At 35.7% G+C, this 9,957-nt stretch overlaps 1 long non-coding RNA gene across 1 annotated transcript; it reads right to left on the reverse strand.

The window, feature by feature from the left end:
- Positions 1–5,311: 5,311 nt before the first annotated feature.
- Positions 5,312–9,756, reverse strand: LOC309491426. The gene is made up of 5 exons (XR_014203106.1): positions 9,192–9,756; positions 8,956–8,987; positions 8,570–8,814; positions 7,997–8,154; positions 5,312–5,761 (listed from the first exon to the last, which is right to left on the reverse strand). It is a non-coding gene; the product is annotated as an uncharacterized lncRNA (long non-coding RNA).
- Positions 9,757–9,957: the final 201 nt, after the last annotated feature.

A 9,957-nucleotide genomic window follows, 5' to 3' on the forward strand; every position in this document is an offset into this window, starting at 1 on the left:
ATACAACAACAAACAGTAATATTGTAAAGTATAATAACAATTGAATTTATAATTAGCCTATATAGGATTATGTAATGGTTCACAAAATTCACGGTTCAATCACTGTCTGTTGTTGCATTGAGACTCTGGTAGGGCTTTATTTTGAAATTCTCGTCAGCAAAATAGAGGGAAAACAAACAATATTGACAATATTGTTTATAAAATGTTACTCACCATGTTCATTTATGGTAAATCTGACTGTTCCGTTGCGTTCGCACCACATACTTGATAATCGTGCTGTAAACATTGCCTACGCCAATAGCAGGCGCTTATAATCGTGACGTGCGCCAATGGCAGCTGCAAAGGAGAAGCAATATGGGAAATACCGACTGTTTTAAGGAATAAACGCAGAATTTTTGGTTCTTGTCGTGTTTAACACAATCTACACTCGATCGCGCGAGGATATCCATCGTGAAAAATCGCAGCTTGAATTTTTTTTTAGTTACCATCGAAGTGAAAGACAGGTCCTTTCTGTGGTATAAATACAACGTACAACAAAACTACAACTCCCAGCAGGCAATTGGGTCCATTGGCTGCGCGCGCACACACACTCAATAAATCAATCAATGACACTTACCCATTAGAAAACGCAAATGCATACGTCCTGGGACGGTAACACCAGTCAAATTAAATCATTCAAGGAAAATACATCTTTGCAGTGCATACACAGAAGTGCCAATAATATATTTTCACTGCATTTACAATTGCAGAAATAAAGCTATGAGATCGTTATTACAATTAGAAATCAGAAAAAAAAAAAAAAAAAAAAAAAAACATTTTTTTTTTTTTTTTATATATGTCCAAATAGAAAACTGTTATTTAAAATGGTAATAATACATCACAATACTGTAGTTTATAGCCTAGGCTACTATATTTTAATCAAATAAATGCAGGCTGGGGGAGCAGTGCAAGAGACTTATTTCAAAAACATTTAAAAAATCCACCTGACACACACACACACAAGTTTCAAGTTTTGAAAAATACAACAACAAACAGTACTTTTGAACGGTACAGTTGGTTTCATTACAACATTTACACTACATTTATTCATTTAACATAACCTTTATTGACTTAGAAAATGAAGAAAATGACAGGCTAATTAATATGTTATATGAATTTGTGTTTCAATATGTGGCATCGTCAGGTTTTCATACCTCAAATTAAAACCCAGTGATGTCTAATGGTAACAAAATAAAAACGAAACTAAGATTATGCCCTGTATCATGAAGAAAACATAGGTTTATTTTGTGTTACATGACACCTATTGGTGTTGCCTATATGAACAGTGCTAATTCAGGTTAAGAATACACTGTGACAGAGGCAAAACAATTTATTAAAATAATAATAACAACAATAACAATAATGATTATGACGACGCATGCAAAACAGAGAGAAAAGACTCAATTCTATTCGAATAATTACACAATACCACTGTTACGTTCCCAATTCATTTTCTAGGGGCAAAAGGGAAAGTAGCTTTAAAGCTAAAATGAACAGCGACAAAGAAAAGTTAACCTATCTGAGTCCCAGCACACAATACACAAAGTAAGATTTCCAATACATTTATTTACAATAAGTGATAAATACAGTGCAAAAAGAATCCTAAACAAACAGCTCCAAAAGAAAAAGAAATGAAGCCTGTTCTTCAGGAGCAGGTAAAGCCAAAACAAACAAAAGATCTCACTACCCGGTAGAAGGAACACCTAATTGACCTACAACAATCAACACAAATAAACAACAGAACTCTTACCTTACTTCCTAACTAACAAAAAACAGGAGAAAATGAGAAAAGAAAAATGGCACCCGCTCCCTACTGCTCCAACACTCAACAATGGGCAAGCAATTCAAAGCTGCACACTACAGCCGTAACAACACATTTAAGCGTAACAACACACTTAAGCTTAACATACACCAACAAGAGCAACACTCCAAGTCTGGTAACACAACAGTCTCAGGCCACATTTACACATAGCCGGGTATTTAGAGAAACGAATATTTCTCCCCCTCCGTTTTCAAAAATAACATCGTGCACGCAATATCGTTTTCAAAAAAAGTTGTCGTTTACATCAACCCGCATAAATACAAAGGGGCGGCAGTGTAAGGAGAAGGATAAAGCCATGCAAGCCAATCAGAATCCTCAAAATCGACAACGACGAATAGCACGAGCGACTTCCTGTTCCTTTCAAAACAATAGACATGGCGCGAGGTTCGTTCGTGTGGACAGACAGCGCGGCAAATGCAAACAGGCCAAAAGCGTTTTCACAAAAGTAAAAATGAGTACCACTTTAACAGCATCCATGATCAAATAGTAGCCAAACAAACTCATAGACAGTATGGAACAAACTCTGAACATAGGGCGCTCACATGACGTAAGCATTTTCTGGCGCATAATGTGACGTTTGAGAACCTAAAACCCCGTTTCTCCCAGTTGACACGGCAACACATAACCGGCGTTTTCAGAAATCTCCACTTTGGCCGGAGTTTTTAGAAATAATCGTTCTCTGGGATAAAAACTGCGTTTTCGTGTAAATGACAGGCCAAAACGCAGGGAAATATCTGCGTTTTCCCATCGTGTAAACGGGGCCTCAGGCTCTTGGGAGAAGAAACCTCTCCCAGTCCCAGTCCCAGTCCCAGTCCCAGTCCCAGTCCCAGTCCCAGTCCCAGTCCCAGTCCCAGTCCCAGTCCCAGTCTCTCTCTCTCCCCCCCGGCTCTGCTTAAATACTGGATCCTCTTGCCATTGATGAGGAACAGCTGGTAGGTCCCATCACCTAGATTAGGACAGGGAGGAGCACAAGAAATTGGACAAAAAAAAACAAAAACAAAAACCTTTTAATATATGTCCAAATAGAAACTGTTATTTAAAATGGTAATAATATATCACAATACTGTAGTTTATAGCCTAGGCTACTATATTTTAATCAAATAAATGCAGGCTGGGGGAGCAGCGCAAGAGACTTATTTCAAAAACATTAAAAAAATCCACCTGACACACACACACAAGTTTCAAGTTTTGAAAAATACAACAACAAACAGTAATATTGTAAAGTATAATAACAATTGAATTTATAATTAGCCTATATAGGATTATGTAATGGTTCACAAAATTCACGGTTCAATCACTGTCTGTTGTTGCATTGAGACTCTGGTAGGGCTTTATTTTGAAATTCTCGTCAGCAAAATAGAGGGAAAACAAACAATATTGACAATATTGTTTATAAAATGTTACTCACCATGTTCATTTATGGTAAATCTGACTGTTCCGTTGCGTTCGCACCACATACTTGATAATCGTGCTGTAAACATTGCCTACGCCAATAGCAGGCGCTTATAATTGTGACGTGCGCCAATGGCAGCTGCAAAGGAGAAGCAATATGGGAAATACCGACTGTTTTAAGGAATAAACGCAGAATTTTTGGTTCTTGTCGTGTTTAACACAATCTACACTCGATCGCGCGAGGATATCCATCGTGAAAAATCGCAGCTTGAATTTTTTTTTAGTTACCATCGAAGTGAAAGACAGGTCCTTTCTGTGGTATAAATACAACGTACAACAAAACTACAACTCCCAGCAGGCAATTGGGTCCATTGGCTGCGCGCGCACACACACTCAATAAATCAATCAATGACACTTACCCATTAGAAAACGCAAATGCATACGTCCTGGGACGGTAACACCAGTCAAATTAAATCATTCAAGGAAAATACATCTTTGCAGTGCATACACAGAAGTGCCAATAATATATTTTCACTGCATTTACAATTGCAGAAATAAAGCTATGAGATCGTTATTACAATTAGAAATCAGAAAAAAAATAAAATAAAAAAAAAAACATTTTTTTTTTTTTTTTATATATGTCCAAATAGAAAACTGTTATTTAAAATGGTAATAATACATCACAATACTGTAGTTTATAGCCTAGGCTACTATATTTTAATCAAATAAATGCAGGCTGGGGGAGCAGTGCAAGAGACTTATTTCAAAAACATTTAAAAAATCCACCTGACACACACACACACAAGTTTCAAGTTTTGAAAAATACAACAACAAACAGTACTTTTGAACGGTACAGTTGGTTTCATTACAACATTTACACTACATTTATTCATTTAACATAACCTTTATTGACTTAGAAAATGAAGAAAATGACAGGCTAATTAATATGTTATATGAATTTGTGTTTCAATATGTGGCATCGTCAGGTTTTCATACCTCAAATTAAAACCCAGTGATGTCTAATGGTAACAAAATAAAAACGAAACTAAGATTATGCCCTGTATCATGAAGAAAACATAGGTTTATTTTGTGTTACATGACACCTATTGGTGTTGCCTATATGAACAGTGCTAATTCAGGTTAAGAATACACTGTGACAGAGGCAAAACAATTTATTAAAATAATAATTACAACAATAACAATAATGATTATGACGACGCATGCAAAACAGAGAGAAAAGACTCAATTCTATTCGAATAATTACACAATACCACTGTTACGTTCCCAATTCATTTTCTAGGGGCAAAAGGGAAAGTAGCTTTAAAGCTAAAATGAACAGCGACAAAGAAAAGTTAACCTATCTGAGTCCCAGCACACAATACACAAAGTAAGATTTCCAATACATTTATTTACAATAAGTGATAAATACAGTGCAAAAAGAATCCTAAACAAACAGCTCCAAAAGAAAAAGAAATGAAGCCTGTTCTTCAGGAGCAGGTAAAGCCAAAACAAACAAAAGATCTCACTACCCGGTAGAAGGAACACCTACAACAATCAACACAAATAAACAACAGAACTCTTACCTTACTTCCTAACTACACTGTAAAAAAAATCCTGTAGTTTTTACGGAATAATGCTGGCAACTTTGGTTGCCAGAACAATGCTGTAAAAAATACATTAAAACTGTAATCACCTTTACAGAGCAGCATGTAAGTTTAACATTTTAAACTGGTATTTTTAACAATGGATTTCAGCAACATTGACATGGCCATAAAGTTAATGAACACATTCCTTCAGTAAGAATTACATTCAGCTGCTGTTTTTTTAACATAAAAACCCATTTAATTTCACTGAATTTATGTGAAATATGAATTAATGGTTAACGAACAATGTTCCATCATTGTTGGGGGGTCCCCCCCCCATTCTAAATCAATTGTATGCACCATATTGCCATGTAGCATAGTAATGTTATACACCATTACACCAAGTAGTCACACTAGGAAAAAGAAAACAACATTTTCTGGGTTTTGAAACATTTATTTTGGTTAAAAGCAAAGATCAGAAAATTGCCTTCTGTGAACATGGTGGCTAAATAATTTTTTAAACATAAAATGCAATTTTAACACTTAACAACAAACAGGTAACAGTTAGCACTTGAAGGAATAGTTCACCCAAAAATTTTTATTAGCCTAGCACATGATTTACTCACCCTCAAGTCATCCTAGGTCTATACGACATTCTTCTTTCAGACGAATACAGTCGGAGTTCTATTAAAAAATGTCCTGGCTCTTCCAAGCTTTATAATGGAACTGAATTGCTGTTTCTGTTTTGAAGTCCATAAAAGTGCAAACGAAATCCCATTCAAAGTCTGCAAGTTTTCGCAGAAGTGAGGACACCTGTAGGCTTACAGTGGTGTTCTTTTTTTTTGCACAACTTGGTTACTTGGTTACAAGTTACTTATCCTTTCTTTGTTTTGATCCACGTTCAGGATTGATGTCAAGAATGCGTCTAAAAGGCAGAAAAGAAAGAAGAAAAAAACAATGAAATAATAACAATGGAATAACTGCAAGCCTTGCAATGTTTATTGCATACACGACTACATGATAATGTTAAACATGACATTTACCAGACTAAAATGCATGTTTGCACCCAAAAATGAAAATTATGTCATTATTACTCACCCTCAAGACTTTCGTTCATCTTCAGAACACAAATGAAGATATTTGATGAAATCTGAGAGGTTTCTGTCCCTCCATTGACATCAATGTCATTGCAACTGTCAAAGCCCAGAAAGGTGGTAAAAAAAAAACCCCGGTAAATAGTACATATAACTACAGTAATTCAACCTAAATATTATGAGGTGACGAGAATACTTTTTGTGCGCAAAATAACCCCAAAATCTATGTTACTGTAATTTCCTATTATCACTGTAAAGCTGCTTTGAAACAATCTATATTGTTAAAAGCGCTATATAAATGAAGGTGACTTGACACTGTTTACACTACGTCAACAGCGTAGGAGAATGACGTGAAAAAGAAGAGATTGTTGAATAATGTCGTTATTTGGGTTTTTTTTGTGCACAAGAAGTATTCTCGTCGCTTCATAATATTAAGGTTGCACCACTGTAGTTGCATGGATTATTTAAACAATGTTTTTACTACCTTTCTGGGCCTTGAAAGTTGCAAAGACGTTGCGGTCTATGGGTGGTTCAGAAACCTCTCAGATTTCATCAAAAATATCTTAATTTGTGTTCTGAAGATGAACGAAGGTCTTACAGGTTTGGAACAACATGAGGGAGAGTAATTAATGACAGAATTTTCACTAATCATTTAACTGATAACAACTTGCACTGACATATCTTACAATATGTGACTGCCATTGTTTTGTTTCAAGACTTTTGTGTTCTGACTACTCATACCAGTAGTCAGCTTAATAAATACTGTCAAGACAAGTCACAATTCAGTCTAACTAGTGCAAAATGCCCGTGCAAAATCAGTTTTTGTGTGTGTTTTTAGTAATTGTTGGTTTGGTGCCCGTGAAAGAGACTGTGAACGCATTGAATTCAGGGAGCAGGCTAGGTTACTACAAATGATGGCTGAAATGCTAAAGATATCGTTAAATATATCATTTTTAAAAGGTTGTGGTTTAAAAATAAACATTCTGACATTAGAGGGTTGTATCGGTCAAAGAAGCCCCAAGAAGGTTGTGGTTTAAAAATAAACATTCTGATATACATTCTGATATAAACACTATGTCAGCTACACTGTTTACTTCTGAATATTATAGTTTGGTCCCAGAACGTGATAAATCCATTTAGATTAATTTGAGTAAAAATGTGTTTTCTTTACCAAGAAAGTGGCAAGATGAAAACCACTATTTTCTGTTTCAAACTTTCACATAGCATCTTTAGGTTATAAAAACGTCAAATCCAGATTTGGATTTTCAAAGATCTATTATAAAAACGGATTATTTCCCCCCAAAAATGCAATAAATTCATGACACTTTTTTTTCAAAATGCTATCATATTGAAACTGTTGAAATCAGCCATCACTAAGAAATATCTCCTGAACTTTTTTTGACGGCGATCAGCTCACAAAAACTGATTTTGCACGGGCACTTTGCACTGCTCCCTGAATCAACGCGCTTATTCATTTGTGGATGTTAACTGAATCTGTAAGTCAGCTATGCTGTTTACTTCTGAATATTTTATTTCATTCTGGTGCACTTAAAGTTATCAATACTGTGTAATAGTAGCCTATGCTATTCACCAACTAAACATATCCTATTCAATGAGTTCACAGTCTCTTTCACGGGCATCATTTGTAGTAGCCTATTCACAAACTGTTTCCTCAAGCATATTGTTTTCTCGGAGTTCACTGTGTGCTTTCTACCATGCACAAATAAAAAATGTCACTGAACTTTTGCTGTGTAATTGTAACAATGAACACTCAAACACACCAAACCAACAATTACTAAAAACACACTCAAAAACTGATTTTGCACGGGCATTTTGCACTAGCACTTAGAAGGTTGTGGTATACATAAACACTCAGTCAGCTACAATGTTTACTTCTGAATATTATAGTTTATTCACAGCCATCATTTGTAGTAACCTAGCCTGCTCCCTGAATTCAATGTGTTCACAGTCTCTTTCACGGGCACCAAACCAACAATTACTAAAAACACACACAAAAACTGATTTTGCACTAGTTTATATGAAGGGAAAATATGATAATGACTAACCTCTGAACAAACTCAAGGGTGCATGCTGCCTCTTCCTGGTACTGCAAGCTGAAGTTATAGGAGGAGGCAAACAGCGCTGCCAGGCCAGTGATGAAGTTAGGCTGTGATCCTTTCCACACACACCTTGACCTTCCAAACGTAATATCCTGCACTGGTTGCTTAGAGATTGACATGTAATAAAAATAAAAATAAATAAAAAAATAATAAATAATATTAATAATTAAAATAACTATTGTGGGTTCCACTGTGGTTCGATGTAGTTGTCTATTCATAGTTATATGAATTAAATTTTCACCTAAAAATTCAAATTGATTAGGGTTAGAACGCTAAAACGCACTGGCATATTATTTTGCTTGTTTTAAGCTTAAACTCACTTAATTTTGACTTATTCTTTCAGAAAACAAGACAATTTTTACTTGTCTATTAAATGCTTCTTCAAATAAGAATTTTAGATATCTGGACTGGAAACAATAAAAAAAAAAACACTAATTAAGAAAAACATATTTTGCAGTGGGGTGAGTAAATTATGGCTTTTCATTTTAGGTTTAAATTACCATTTTAATGTTTACATACCAAGAAATATAAGGCGTGGACTCTCTGGCAAATGTAGATTGCTGGACATCAGCGTTGCAAATTCCTGAAACAATTTTTAAAAAGGACAGCACAACCTTGATCAACAGAACCAAAACATAAAACATATTACAGATTAATGAGATTTGTTGAATAATCTCTACTTATCTGCTTGAAGGATAACACCGTCTAACTTCTCTTTGAATTGTGGGAGTAGTTGTAGGACCATGGCATGGCAATCAGGAATACTACATTTGAAAACAACATTAGGAACAAAAGCACGATCACAGAACTGACAGCATTTGATAGCATATTTTTTACCACATAGATTATACATACACATAGATAGACTATAACTGTAACACTAACAGTTACTTAAAATCACTTACATTAGCACTGGACCGTCATCAGATTACAAAGCCTGAAACGAAAAATATATATAAAAGCACGTCATGCAAATAACATGGTAAATGTTGCCTATTATATGAAATATCGAAGTTACTGGTAAACAGGCGGAACAGAGTGAATTGCTTGCGCGGCCGCGGTAGTAAACCGCAAAATCAAACCAAATAAGTTACGTGGAAACAATGCAGAAATGCGAACACACAAAAAAATATTGGCTTACCGTATCACTCAGTTGAACAGTTTTCCATCTTCTCAAACTCTAAATCCCACTTATCGTCACAGGCGCAGGTTAGATTATTTTAATGACAAATTCTTCCATCCGTCTTCATGTAGCAGCTAACATTAACGTCGTCCATTTTCTGCTGCGTCACAGGCAACTGTTTGAACCACGAACCGAAGCTCACAAAAGCTTAAAAATTGCTCACAGATTCGCAGACACTGTTTATCTTGATAACATGAATGATTATTCTGTTCAGTTGAATCCCGCTGACAAATCAAGTTCGCCTGTATAGCTACTGTCTGCTCGCGTCACATTTGAACTGAATTGAGCGCGAAAGAAATCAGTCCCACAATGCAATGCCTTTTACAGTATGATACCAGGGCTGCCAACTCTCACGCATTGAGCGTGAGACTCACGCAATTGACACTTTGCACACGCTCTCACGCCACACATCCATTTTCTCACGCACAGAAAAATTGCGGAGCAAGGAGGTACTTTTAATATTAAACTAATTCTCAGCTCTTAGATTCCGTCAATTTTATTACGAAATTCAGACAAAAATACGTTTGGCGCTTGTAAATGTGACGTGCCAGATCGCTGAGCGCCTCCTCAGTTCAAGTGCACGTGAACCGATCATCTGTTACTCTTTTATTTAAAGATGCAGTACAACTTACTGAAAGTATACATAATATCGACCAATTAGTGTTTTTCAACCACGGAAAGAGGTCAATATATAATAGCAGGAGAACAATTATGTCACATAACG

The sequence above is a fragment of the Leuciscus leuciscus genome (genome assembly GCF_965113295.1).
Source record: "Leuciscus leuciscus genome assembly, contig: HAP1_SCAFFOLD_247, whole genome shotgun sequence".
In the NCBI taxonomy this organism is placed as follows: Eukaryota; Metazoa; Chordata; class Actinopteri; order Cypriniformes; family Leuciscidae; genus Leuciscus; species Leuciscus leuciscus.